The sequence below is a fragment of the Anomalospiza imberbis genome, chromosome 4 (genome assembly GCF_031753505.1).
Source record: "Anomalospiza imberbis isolate Cuckoo-Finch-1a 21T00152 chromosome 4, ASM3175350v1, whole genome shotgun sequence".
Taxonomy (NCBI): Eukaryota; Metazoa; Chordata; class Aves; order Passeriformes; family Viduidae; genus Anomalospiza; species Anomalospiza imberbis.
In genome coordinates this window covers 34,214,917-34,229,240 of record NC_089684.1, presented here as the reverse complement: position 1 = coordinate 34,229,240, position 14,324 = coordinate 34,214,917, and the positions used below count along the sequence as shown (strand labels likewise).

Genomic DNA, 14,324 nt, shown 5'->3' with positions numbered 1-14,324 from the left:
AATGACCTGGGGCTGTGAATAGGCTGTTTTTCTGACACTACAGGGTGTGAATGGCATGTTAGCATTCAAAGTTAGTGCAGGACCTGGTTGTTTGGCATCCCTGAATTTATGCCTATCTGTCAAAGTAGTTTTGTTCCCACTCAAACAATCATATGTCGGTGGCAAGAGACAGGACAGGCACCAGGTGTAAGTTCAGAGTGGATGTGGCTAGAGTGTTAAAAGAAAAAAAAAAGAAGGGAAAAAAAAAAAGTATTGTTTTGCAAGTAGCTACTTCTGATAGCAAGTAATAAAAACGTATGGAGATTACAGACTCAGATTTTTTGATATTTTGAGGCATTATGCCACAAACAAATGCTTTTATCATTAAAATGTTTTATTGCTGGGAATTTACATTTGAAAAGCCTAATTAAGAGACAATATTGTCCCCCAAAGAAAACAAGCAACCTCCACAGATTCAGTGGATATCCTTTGAAGTATGCTGAAAAACTTACCCTTATGTAAGACTTCATTTTATTAGTGGAGGGCTGATGTGTCTTGTTCCTTCAAATAAGCTACAGGTACTCAAACAGGCATAAGCCTGTTAAAGTTGTCTCATGAAGAAAAGAAAAAGCAAGATTTGCATTTTAGGAACACCATTTTCCTTATTCTGATCACAGGAAAAAAAAAAAAAAAACAAAACAAAAAAAACAAACCACCAAAAAACAACTTTACTACTTCAACAGTAGGCATAATTGAGATTTGTCTAATATTGTGAGGCACATTTAGAGCTTAAGGACATGGACATGTTCTAGACATTCAGTAGATTGTGCAAGGATGTTTAGGAGATCTAGTCTAATAGAAAGCACTCAAATCTCTGAAAGAAGACTCCAATTTTTCTGCCTCTGTAGTTGAGTAAGAAAGTCTTCCTACCACATATGACTTTCAGGAGGACAGACCTCTAATGGGAGAAGGGTCACCCCTAAAACATGCTGAGAGAAGGTAGAGGAGAATCAAAAGGCAATGGGACTTAGCTAAATGGGATGGGGGAACAAAAACTGAGAAAGATGAGAATAGCCCACTCTCATCATACCTTAGGTACACTGAAAAGAGAAGGTGCTTTTTGGACTCAGGAATTCAAAATGTTATCTATCAGGTGTTTTGGCTCCCTCAGCTCCCACAGCTGGACCACTCATGATGGATAAAGCCCTGAGAGTTGTATCCCTTACATTTCTGCATATAAAACTGATGTGCATCCCACACATCCCTCAAGAGGTCTGGGGGCATCCTCAAGGCTCACAGCCCTGACAGAAGCTGGGTGTCTTCACTGAGATATCCCCCAAGGACAATCTGTCGTATCCTGCAATAAACTGACCTAGCCCTCTTCGACAGTAAACTTGCAGGAAAGAGAAAAAGAGCATTGGAGGAGCGTCCTCTTTGATGGAGGAGTGGTGAGTGAGTGTGAAAGCATCACTTCGTTATCAGATTATGCTTTCAGTTTGGCAGATCTAGATAGAAAATACCAGATTTGCAAGACAGCTTTGTGTAAGAGTAGCTACTAGGCAAAAAAAAAAAAAACCAAACCAAAAAAAACCCACCAAAAAAAACCAAACCTCAGTAAAACCTCATGCTGAAGCTGTAGTAAAAAAAAAAAAAACAACAAGTAAACATCTTTCTCCCCACATCAAGGTAGCTTGTAAGTTAATGAGCCAGAAACAGATGTTTGGTATCTTACTTTCAGCATCAGCAGCTCCCCAAAATGATTCCTGGGTTTTGTCATCTTTGGTGTTCTGCTCAAAGCCAACAATTAAGAGACAGAAAGAGTTCTGACAGCTCTATGCTGGCTGGTGTTTCCAGCTATGCTTTCTTACCTGAAATTAAAACATTAAGCTTTATACCCTTGTGATAAAAAACAGATAATATTTTTTTCTTAGCATCCAAATAGTTAATATATTCAGACTTTTATGAGAGTTTAGGATATTACTAAAGAAAACAGGAAAGTAAAAGAAATGTAAAAAAAAAGTAGAGGTGATGGACTAATCCCATAGTCCCCCCCCTTTCATTACCATGATGTTCAGGTGCTGAGAGTTGCTAAACCCTTTCAGTAATGTTAACATAAATTAAAATCATATTAAGGTGCAATTCCCAACTGTAGCTAGCACATTAAGAAAAATGCAGGCAGACTACTCTGATGTTTATTGGAAATGGAAAGAGAAGGACACAGAGAGAGGGGGAGAGCAGAGAATGTAATTACTTCACAGTAAGTGGAAGCATTTCTGGATGAAATAGTACTAGCAGTACTTATTAAATTTCATAACAGGATGTTCTCAGCTCAAATACCATCTTTATTCCTTGACTTTATAACTGAGACTGACAGAGCAAAACCACTATGAAACCAGACCAATATAAAAGTCTTACTTATTTTAAATAGCTTTTTCTCTCTAGCATTGCTGTACCAGAGCAATGCTAGAGGTGGATCCCTCTGGATCCCTGAGGTTGGAGTGCATTCCTACATATCTCACTTCATGCACTGGGAGATTTACCCTTCCAGATTCCTTCATTGCCAGTTCTTAAACCAGCTCTGCAATTAGTGTGTGGTTGTCTTCTGTGTCTCTGTCCACTCATCCCTGGTCCCAGAACCTGTCCTCCAACAAAAACACCTTTCTATCCTCTGAGTTTGCAGAGCAGATAAAACAGTCACCTCTGCATATTTGGCAGATCAAATAACTCTAATAAGCTGGCATACAATTCTCAGCTTTATCATAAAACCTTCACAGAGACAGGTTGAGAGTTTGACAGACCCTTTGTCTTTTATTGACCCTATTCCCCTTCAAGAATCCTCAGGTGTAAACACCAGGTTTTCCCACTTTCTCTCCAGAAGAAGTTAGGAAGGGCTGAAGCCTTCCTTTCCTCAAGCAACCCAGCACTATCCCTTGCTTTGGATATGCCAATATTTCCTGTGTCTTCTCCAAACTGTCTCCTTGCCCAGACAGTTTGTTAATGACTGTTCCTGGGACTGCCTAAGTCTTTAAAAGACTGGTAACTCATTATAGGTTAACAACATCCCTTTTGCAAAGGATTCCCACCAACATAAAAGTTCTGCCTTGCCATAAATTAATCCTTGTATTTCACACAGCATATTTGTACATAACCACACTTTACATGACTAATACATATGACTCATGACTGACTATTGGTTAAGATCAGATAGAGAGCAAATTTCAGGATGAGAAGAGGTTTGGAATGACACTTGTCTACATAGGAAACTGGAACACATAATCATCCTGTTATGATTTACAACAAACATTGCTGTGACCATCTGCACTGGGCCATTAGATTTTTTTTGGGGGGAGGGGGTTGCATCCCTTTTTCCTACATTGTCAATCTTGGACCTATTTTATTCTCATTTAGATTATTTCTTGTGCAACCATTCTCATGCTGATTGAAATTACCAAAATAAAATGAAAATTTTAAAAATGCAGACCAGAAAACACATTGATATTTAGCCAGAAGATTAGTAACACATTTTGATGTATGGCAACAAACAATAAAAAATCGTATCCAAACAAGAATTCTTTTCAGCGTATCCCACGTGCATCTTATATATATATATATATATATATATATATATATATATGCATACATCCTACACCTGTTGTGTAGCGAGGTAGCAGCGAGGTGAGGTGAAGATTATCTTTTTCTATACTAACAAGTAAGCACAACCTCCACATCCATTTCTTAGGCATTCAGACTAATGGCTATAACAGTCTGCCCCACTGCTCCTCTCTGACCCTACCTGCAGTGCTGCATCCAGCTCTGGGATCCTAAGAAGAGGAAAGATATGGACCTGTTGAAACAGGTCCAGAGGAGGGCCAGAACAAATTACCAGAGGATTGAAGCATCTCTCCTGTGGGAAAAGGCTGAGAAATTAGGGAGTGTTAAACTTAGGGAAGAGAAGGCACCAGGGAGATGGTATTGTGACCTTTCAATACTGAAAAGAGCTTATAAGAAAAATGGGGCCTGTAGTGATTAGACAAAGGCTAATGGCTTTAAACTGCAAGATGGCAGGTTCAGACTAGACATAAAGAATAAAATTTTTATGAAGGCAGTGAAACACTGGAACAGGTTGCCCAGAGAAGTACTAGATGCCCTGTCCCTGGAAGTGTTCAAGATCAGGTTGGACAGGACTGGGAGCAACCTGATGTAATCAGAGGTGTTCCTGCTCGTTGCAGGAGGGTTGGACTAGCTGACCTGTAAAGGTCTCTTCCAACCCAAACTATTCTGTGATTCTGATTCCAAGCCCTATTGGCTCTGGGAGTTGAGCTTCCAACTCTCAGAGATATCTGGTTACCGAGAGCCAGAGTGAAGAAGGAGCTGGAAGCAACCTCAGTGCAGGATCCCCTGCCTTCCCCTTCAGAGAAGCTTGCAAGCTATATGTCTTGCCCTTCATCCCTGCCACTGTCAAGTCTCATATCTCCTTATCCTGACCTTTGCACACTGCACACTTTCTGTATCATGGTCCAAGACCATGAACTTGCTGGGCAATCACTGAATCCAGGCTGATCTAAGTAGCTGTCTCTGAGTGTTATCATGGTGGACGCGGTGCTTATTCAATTCCAGGCCCCTTGTTAATGTCATAATGGCCAGAGGTCACACTCAGCACACAGCTCACTTGCCCTTTCGGAGCTGCCAGCTGTCATTGATACCCCACACTATATAACAGGTTTCTGACAAAAAAATTCTTTATTTTAAGTAGCAGCTGGTCCTCAGATCTGTCCAGGATCCTGACCACAGAGAGCTTTGCATTACCATTGCCAGCACCAATGGCATTTGGTCAATCCCACAATCCCAAAAGAAATATTTTTTACAACAAATTTAGCTTACTGCATTCTGAGCTGTCAAATCTCTTCAGGATATTGATGCTCAGAGACTCCTTTTAAGCTCTAGCAGAATCCAGAAAACAAAACTATCTTGTAACTTTAATGAACTTCAAATATTCTATCTTTCTTACTCCTTTTCCAGAAAAACAAATCCTATGGATTCAGCTTCTCAAATTCTCCAACTCACTATGAGTTTGAAGAGATCAGCCACTACTGAAGTCATCAGAGAATATCTTTAGATGGTCCTTTAATATTTCAAAAGGTTTTAAACACATTTTTGTCAGACAGAAAACACAGATACTTTTAGAATATACTGTTCTGTTCATTGCATTTAATTTTTCTTTTTTTTTACTAGTAGAAATGTCTTGAATTAGGTAATCATTTCAGTAAAAAGAGCTTTAGCCTAAGCCAGCATATATTTATTTATTTTTACTTTTATCTATTGAATTGTCTTTTGAGGCTACTTTGTTCTGTCCAGATATTAATGTGATTTGTTAGGCTGTTGTTCAAACCGCAGCAGAGGACACCATAAAATATCATAACATAAGTCACATGGGGGATTCCCTATACCCCAAACACCCAATTCTATTCAATAATATATGAGCAATCCACATCCAAAGAAGCCATATTTCACTTTTCACTAAGGAAAAAAAAAAAAAAAAAACAAAAACGTAGTCAGTAAAACTACATGTTGTTTGTCATACTGAAGGAAAAGGAAAAATGAAACAGTAGCAGTTACTTAGTACCGTTGATACGTTGATATCTCAAATCAAGCTGGATAAATTCTTCTTCCTTTCACTGGACATTTATACCTTAAAAATCAAAATTTTCCTTAGATGGAAGCATCATTTCAGAGCTATGGCAAATTGCATGTCATGGTTATGAAAGTCTGTGAAAATGTGCTTAAATTCAATCTTTGCATGTGGGTTTCTTTAGAATTACATAGTGGGAGAGCTCTTTTCCAAAAATCTGAATATATTTAAAAGAAAATCATAGGTGCTAGTTCTTACACAAAAACAACCTCAAAATAACCTGATGTCCAAAAACTTTGATGGCTGAGACAGGATTTGAAGATGGAAAACCTTTAAGCACAACACCTCCTGGAAGCTAGAGATCCTTTATTTGTGTTCATCATTTGTATCAGATTTTCTGGAGTGGGAGGATAAGAATGCGGACTTGAGTCAAAGCAGCCTCACTGACATACCACATTTCCGTAATTGATCTGGCTGTGAAACTAAACTGGAATGCCACTGATTTATTTTCTTTGTAGGCTTACAAACCAGGAGGATCGGAATCCATGCAAGTTCATTGCCTGATTTAATTTTCAACCGAATTGCAATTTGTAACAAAGGATTGTGGAGAACATCACAGGCATGTTTGTGGCAGATTCATACTGCTGCAAAATCATTTGTTGCAAGTTGCAAAAAACAAACATAAAACAAGAATCAGTAGGTTGTACTGGGAATACTTTAAAAATAAATTGTGAATAGTCATCATAAAACTTTGAATGTGCAAACGTGCATTTGTTCACTTCTTTATGCCATAATTTCCATCAGCAGAGCAGCTCTTAGAAAGCCGATATGAGTCCTTGTCATGAACACAGCTATTTTTTCTAGAATGTTTTTCATGCTACTTATGTGTGCTAGGACTAAGTTCCAACATCATGCTGCGACTTAGAGAGGGAAAGTTGCATGAGCTAAAGATGCTCTGCAGATTTTTGTGCTTTAACTGCTTCTGTCTGGTTCTCTTTTACAAGTCAACCACTGTGCCTCTAGAGTGCAACATAGTACCATGTGGCAATTGCCACAGTATTCTTCAGCAACCCTGTGCTGCACAGTATGGTGTAGGATATTGCAGATTATTAAATTAGGCCACAGAAAAAAACTGCATTAGGATAGCATTGTATACAAGGTCAGGCAGGCCTGCACCAGCAGAGGAGTCATGATCTCAAGCAGCCCTGTCCAAACCTGGATTTATTATCCCAGGTGCTGGAGCCATGGCAGGTGTGGAGTGTGTGTCCCCTTTCAGGTATGACTGATAGGACTTCTCCCAGTTTCATGTCACACTGCCTTGCCAACAGCATCCTTTCAATGTGGGATATGTACAGCACACTGGTTAATTTATTATGCTATTCTGTCCTGTTCTTTCAATAGAAAGTTTGGGAAGCACCACATGTAGAAAATCCTCAAGGGTGAGTGTCTCAACTGGGACACAAAGCTAGGGGAAAACACTCTGGACTGAATGTTTCCTTTAAAAGGGTTCCAAGAATTCCTTTCCACGGATAGAAAATTAATTCTAATGGATGAAAGTGAAAAAAACCCAACCATTTCTTGACAAACAGAACACCCACTGAGCATGGGAAAAAGGCAAATAAATGCTAGATATTGCCCTGTCAGACCTTACCAGAATACATACATATATATATATAAAACAAGTCAAGCAAACAACCATATGGCAGCGCAGCAAGCAGAGCAGCAGCAGAAACCCACCCTCAGCCTTCTCTCGACTGTCGGGCACTTTCCCCTTCGGTGCAGTTCCGGTCACGGCCGGCAGGGGCGCTGTTGGCACCCAGACGAGCAGGGTGGGGGCGATGATTCCGCCGCGGCAGCAGGGGGCGCTCCATGTGGTCGTGGCGGCAGAAAGGGAGACAAGGAAAGAGAGGAGGTGGCTCCCTTTGCAAAACTCACAGGGAACAGCCAGTCTCAGTGCCACTCCAGGTGGTGAGCTGGACTGTAGCAGTAGCCTCAGAGCAGTGGGCTGGAGGCGCAGAAACAGCAGAGGTGAGCAGACCTCTGGAGGTAGCAAATCAAAGTGTAACACTAACCCCAAAGAAGTGGCAGAAGCAGCAGGGGGTCCTGACAGATGTGGGATGCTGAACTAAAATGTAGCAAAAACCCTGAAGCAGTGGCAGAAAAGAGTGAGGCCTGGGCAGGGATCGCTCCTTTGCACAGCTTACCCACCACAGCTGGTCCCAAGGCTGGGCTGCTGCGCAAAGGGAAAGGCCCAGCGGGGAGTGCTCCCAGCTCCTGGGTCTCGGCACAGCTCGCACCAGTCTGGGCTCCCAAGTGGCAGAGGAGAAGAGAAGCAAGCTGGCAGGCCCTGGTCACAGTACCTAAAGGAGAAAGGAAAAAAAAAAGGGGGGGAAAACATAGGACAAAACCCACAGGGCAACAGGAGCCCAGGTCAGACCCTCCATGCTGTATGGCAACTGTGTCCATCACCCCAGCACAGGGAAGAGCAGCCCCTGGCTCCCAACCCCCTTAGGATACTGGGCCTCCCTTTACCCATCGTGATATTCCCGAGCTGGAGGGTGGGAGCAGTGGCACTTTTGGACACAAAACATGGTTATGGAATATGAACCATTCCCAAGACATTGAGGGGAAAGAGGGAGGAAAACAGAAGTAAATAAAGCAAAAATGTCTTCAACAGGGAACCCTCCATTACAGCAGGTTGTTCAGAGTCCCATCCCACCCGTATGTGCATCTATCTCTAGTATGCTCCCCAGAAATTAAATATTCTGTGCTCAAATGGTGCTGCCTATAAAAGCCAAGACCTGTACAAACATAGAAGTTTAACATTAAGAATAATTTACCATATGGCCTGCACTCTCTTTCTGATTACACTGTTAATCCTAATGTAAATGCCTATTTGTATTCTGAAAAAGATATTTCAGTATTGATGTTGTTTATAGCTGGATTAGGGAAACACTTTATGGAAAGCAATTTGTTCCATTTAATTCTTCAGTTGCCCATGAATATGCCATACTCATCATTAAATTTATTTCAGATTTTAAGTTATCACTGAAAAAATGTTAGTATATAATTCTTGGTTTATAATACAAGATATAAATATTGGTTTCTAAGCACTTCATTGCACAGAACTCACATTCTACAGTCTAAAATTATGTACAGATCACATGCCATAAATTCTGTCTCTATTTTACATAATTATCCAAGCATTTTTCTGGGCAAATGTATCAGAACACATACATAAAGTGAATGTGAGAGTACTCACATACTGTCACCCTCAATGAGAGTAGAAAGACTCCACCCAAATCTTCAGATAAAGGAATGCAATTCCGCAAACTGAGTGGTCCAGAATCATTCTTTGGGATCAAACCTGGGGCAAGAGTTTTTACAGGAGTCACTTGGTGTCTAATCTTTCCTTCTACCCTCAAGTAATAATGATTTCAAAAAACACATGGACTGGAAAAAAATATGCCCTTAACAAGGACCAAATTCCTACAAGCACGCAAGCTATGTAAATGTATAGCTGAAAATTATGTCCATAGGAAATTTTTAGACAATAGTGTATGAAATCCATGGAATATTTTTCCCAATTAATAGGCACCACATGGGAGGATTTGACAGAACAAAAATAAACAGCTACATTACAAAAGTCTATGTCTGAGATGCTTTCACTAGAATCTCATCATACTCCATGCAGACGAGTAGCATTGATGGCTAAAGATTTTTTTTAGTTTTTTATATATTTTTCATATATTTGTAGCCTTGTAGTTTTTTATATATAGTTGTATGGTTTCTAGGACTTTTCGTGCCCTTTCTCACAATAAGCTAACCCTTACTAACATATTTTTGAAATTCTGTTTAGTCTTATATTTAAGAAGAGACTTGCTGACAAGGACATCTTGTTTTCCACCAGAACTTAAGAGACATAAGAAGAAATGGTGCAAAGAAGCCCCTGGACCAACTCCAAGGGGCTGACCCAAGGATCGGTTACCAGGGCAACTGATCTACAACTGATGGACCTGCTAGATATAGTGATTAATTAACTTTATAAAACTTGTAGAAACCCTTTATCACACGTGCACAGAGCCATATTTTTGCATCTGAAAGCTTTCATTAAAGAGTTGCTTTTTATTTTACCACTTAAACACTGTTAAAAGTTTTGTCTTTTGATTTTAGGCAGCAACATTACAATGGACTACACATCTCATCCTAAAGTGAGATGCACATAAAGCAAGTCAGATGATTTATGTCCATTAGATGCAAACACATAAATTGCTGACATTGCAGATAAGATGAATCCTATCCCATATTAATATTGAAACTTGTGACTGTGAAAGCCCCACTACTAAGTACCCTTCAGCAAGTAGAAACACAATTTTTATATCATTTTATGGGTTCTGCTTGCCCACAAATAGAAACTTGCATGCCATGGATAAGAACATTTTTGTCACATGTTCAACAGGAAGAAGGCTTCAGATTTTTCCTAGAGATACATAAGCTTAATTAGAATTTAAAGGAACGCTTTTAAACTTCTTTCTTATTAAGGGATAGAAACTTCTCCATTTATGGAAAAAGAGTACATCTACTAAAGTAAAAAAAATGTGGAAACAAGATGGTTTGGCATGTATTTCTTAACTCTGTTTCATCAAGATTCTATTCTTTGTGTAAGTACTCAAATTGCTACATGAGCAAATCTTACACAATGACTGTCATTAAACTCCTCATTTAAACAGTTGATTCAAGTGGAATATCATGGTTCTCTAGTCTGCCAGATAAGCACTGGGAGGCGTTGCTTTGCTATTTGATATGCTTCCTTTCTTTTAAATTCCAAAGAATCCCATGACTTGCATAATAAACAGCTTTACATTTTAAACTCAATGAGCAGAGATACTGAAGCAAAGGAGAAATCTATCATTAAAAGAATAAACATCTCTGTTGACACTTCATTGCTGAAAGGCTTTCTTGAATAAAACAAAAACATTTTCTTGCTTTGAGACACAAGTGGATTTCCAAATCTCACAGTGGTCAGAACAAAAAATGATTTTGAGTTCAAGAAGCATGGAGTACCTCTGTAAAAGGAAACCCTGTCAACAAAGGATATTCTGCTTCAAAGTACTATTGCGATAGAAATTAAAGACTCTGGCATTTTTACTCACATGAATTCACATCTCAGTCCACAAGTACCTTCATTGCATACCTAAATAAAAAAATACAAGGAGTTTATGAGCAAATAGTAGATTACACTCCTGATTAAATAAGGTGTTACAGTTTGGGATTGAAGATAGGTTGCTTTCAGGCCTTGCTTCAGTAATAGAATCACAGAGTGGTTTGGGTTGGACGAGATCTCAAAGTTCATCTTGTTCCAACCCACTCCCATGGGCAGGGACACCTTCCACTTAGACCAGATTGCTCAGAGCCCCATCCAGCCTGGCCTTGAATATTTCCAGGGATGGGACAACCACAGCTTCTATGGACAACCTGTTCCACTGTCTCACCATCCTCTCAGGGAAGAATTTCCTCCTACTAGCCAATGTAAACCTGCCCTCTTCAGTTTGAAGCCATTCCTCCTTGTCCTATCACTACCTGCCCTAGTAAAAAGTCCCTCTCCTGATGTCTTGAAGCCCTTTTAGGTACTGGAAGGTGTTATCAGGTCTCCCCAGAGCCTGTTTTCATAGGAGAGGTGTTCCAGTCCTCTGATCATCAAAATAAAAAAATGAGAGTAGGCTTAAAGAGCATTTGCACAGCAACTCTACATAGTGAAAAAATACTCAAAATGTGTAAATTTTAACAGCAATCTCACATTTCAGTTACTTTCCTTTACTTGCATACTGCAGGATCACTGTAACTATAATTGGTTGCATACATTTTTTATGATTGAGCAAGAGCTAAAGACTCCAATTTCAGCCATTTCTTAGCAAGGAATGATTTTACAGTCATTTATGATCATATTCTCATTGATTTACACCTGTAAATCAACATATGAACTGCCCAAATACCCAACAAACCAACACACACAAACACACCCAAGAAAACAAACCTGCTGTGTTAACAATAGATCACAAAGAAATCTTGGAGAGAGATGCTTCTTTTGTAGCTGAAAGAGGCATTTATGAATATGAAGAAAAAAGGGTTTCTCAGTTCTCTACAGTCTCCATTTCATCACTTACTGAACATTTTTTGTAAAAATAATTCCTCGCTTTCTCAAATTCAGTGTAGTCTTTGTTTGCAAATTATCCATTTTTTAGACAAAATGTTATGCTTGGAAAACATTAGTTCTAAACTAAAAAGCTGCCTGGCTGCCTCTTTTCCACAGTTCTTCTTTGCAGCCTTGGCTTTCTGGCTATATAACTGCACCAAAGGCGGTGACTAAAAGGTAACAATCTCAGGGTCCTTATTTAGACTTTAACTGCATTTAAAAAAAAAGAGTAGAAGTACAAGGTCTGATAAGGAAATACTGCCCATGATGAAGATTCCAAAGGCTTTGACTTGTTATTAAAATCTAGAATTAAAATCTTCACCCTGTAAGCAGCTTTGCCCAAGAGGAAAACAGTATTTACATTTAGATGTGTTTATAAGCTGGTTATGCATGAATGGGGTATGGAGGACTTTTCTATTTACAATAGGTATTGTCAATGAGCATGTAACAAACTCATTAAAGCTGGATTGAAGTGTGAGTGCAGTACTAAATATCTGTATTTTGTACTTGAAGGAAAAAGGTTATTGAATATCTTGGAGATCACTGAAACATTGTTCAGCTTGAAAAACTGGAGGGACAGTAGGAAGGACTTTAAAAATCCTTTATACATATCTTTCATATGCAAAGTAGGTCATGAGAGTATTCCAGGGAGCACCATGTGCTTAGCATTTGGATACAGAAGTGATGCAAGGTAATCGTCATTCACCACCCAAGTAAATCTCTTGGAGAACTAGCTTTAATACAGTACTGGTATCATATAAGCATCAAAAAAATTTATTCTTTCTTTAGGTTTCACTCATATAAATTTTAGAGGTCTTTTGCTATGTATAACCAATTCTTGAAATTCATCTCCTGCATAGGTGAGTAAACCCATTCTCCAAAGCAGGAAAATGTCCCAAGTTTCTCTGAATTTGAAATGTGTTACTTTCAAAGACATTTACATAAACAAAGTCACCACAATTCCTTCTTCCTAGCAGGTAGTTTCTCAGGAGAATTTGGCTGACTTAATTGATCGCACCCTTGATTCTAGAGAAGCTCAGCTCCAGAGTGTTTATACAGCAATTAAAACACAGAGACCATTATCCAGTCTCTGCATGATACAACTACGTGATATAGCCCAACTTCTAAGAGGCCTCAGCTGTTTTCCGTTTTAAACAAGAAGCCAAGAATTGTGGTATAACTTTAGAAAAATATCTTAATTAAATCTTGGGAAGTACAGAATACCCAGGAGACCACAAATGAATGGTAAGATCAAAATCGAGTTTACACAAAAGAGGAATTGCTGAAAATTGCATTTCAAAAGATGAAATTGTTGTAAAAGAGAAAGAATGTGAGTTCATGCTTTCTTTCTGTGGAAACATTTGTTTTTTTGAATCTGCTCACACAGTACTGTATAAATTCACATATTTCAACAAAGTTAAAACATCATTTTACCATTGTGCATACACAAGATCAAAAAAATCACAGATCCTTCAATGCTGTGTTCAACTGTGTAAATGACACAGGTTTAGGGAATACAGGTAGTGGAAACTCTTCTTTTCCTAATACATGGAGGTTTCAGAAAATTTAGGAAAAATGGATTAAATAAAGTGCACATTTCTCTTTACTAGCAAACCCCAATCTATTGTGAGATTGCAGCATTTTTAAAATAAGTAAGAAATCTCTTATAATCACTGAATACGTGCAAGGTTTAATATTGAGTAATAATGTCTACTCCTTTACTTTGTGTATGACCTAAAGACAGTACAATTCAAGGCACAACTTTATAATAGCTAAACAGTAAAATAAACCTTGTTAATGAGAATTTGCTTGAATCCTATTCTGAGTCATATATGGAAGTTATTTGAATTTCCACATAGTCTGGCAACATATTTGCAATTATTTTCGTTTATTTAGAACTCATGTTTCATGAAATATAATTGCAATTTAAAAGCTGATTCATATTTAAATTTGACCATTTGTAATTTTTGTTTGCAAGCTGGATATTGAAGTTAAAATAATACAAAATAGGATTACTTCAATGAATTGACTATGGCATTATGATGACAACTGATTTTTGTGTCTGTAGCAGTTTTTATTCTGGAATTGCAACACGTTAATTATAGCTTCTGTTCAAAAAAGCCTTTGTCTCCAGGAAACCTGTTCAACACAAGTTTAGCGAGATAAATACATGAGCTCAAATTTAAGTTCATTTTAATGTGATTTCCTGTACAGTGGTGTGGCTTTAGCACATAAGTAAGAGAGGTTTTTTGCTTTACAATTAACTAAACTTCAGAGTGTCCCTGAGGTTTTCTTGACTCACATCTCTTTAATGGATTTTGCTCTACTGTAATTCAGAGAAATGAAACACAGACAGATCAAGACACATATTTTTCCTTAATCTGGGACAGATTTCAGACCTGGGATTTTTTCAGACCTAAGATTTCTCTGAAAAAAATTACTTAACTGTGCAAAAGTGGGAACATAAACCCAGATCTGAGGTTACTCAGATTTCCTGGTTCTTTCAGATTTGCTTCTAAAATT

The 14,324-nt window shown here is 38.6% G+C and overlaps 1 long non-coding RNA gene across 1 annotated transcript; it reads right to left on the bottom strand.

Moving 5' to 3' along the window:
- Nucleotides 1-1,599: 1,599 nt before the first annotated feature.
- On the bottom strand, nucleotides 1,600-4,539 carry LOC137473393 (uncharacterized). Its single transcript, XR_010998759.1, has 3 exons — nucleotides 4,228-4,539; nucleotides 3,773-3,896; nucleotides 1,600-1,847 (listed from the first exon to the last, which is right to left on the bottom strand). It is a non-coding gene; the product is annotated as an uncharacterized lncRNA (long non-coding RNA).
- Between the last annotated feature and the right edge of the window lie 9,785 nt (nucleotides 4,540-14,324).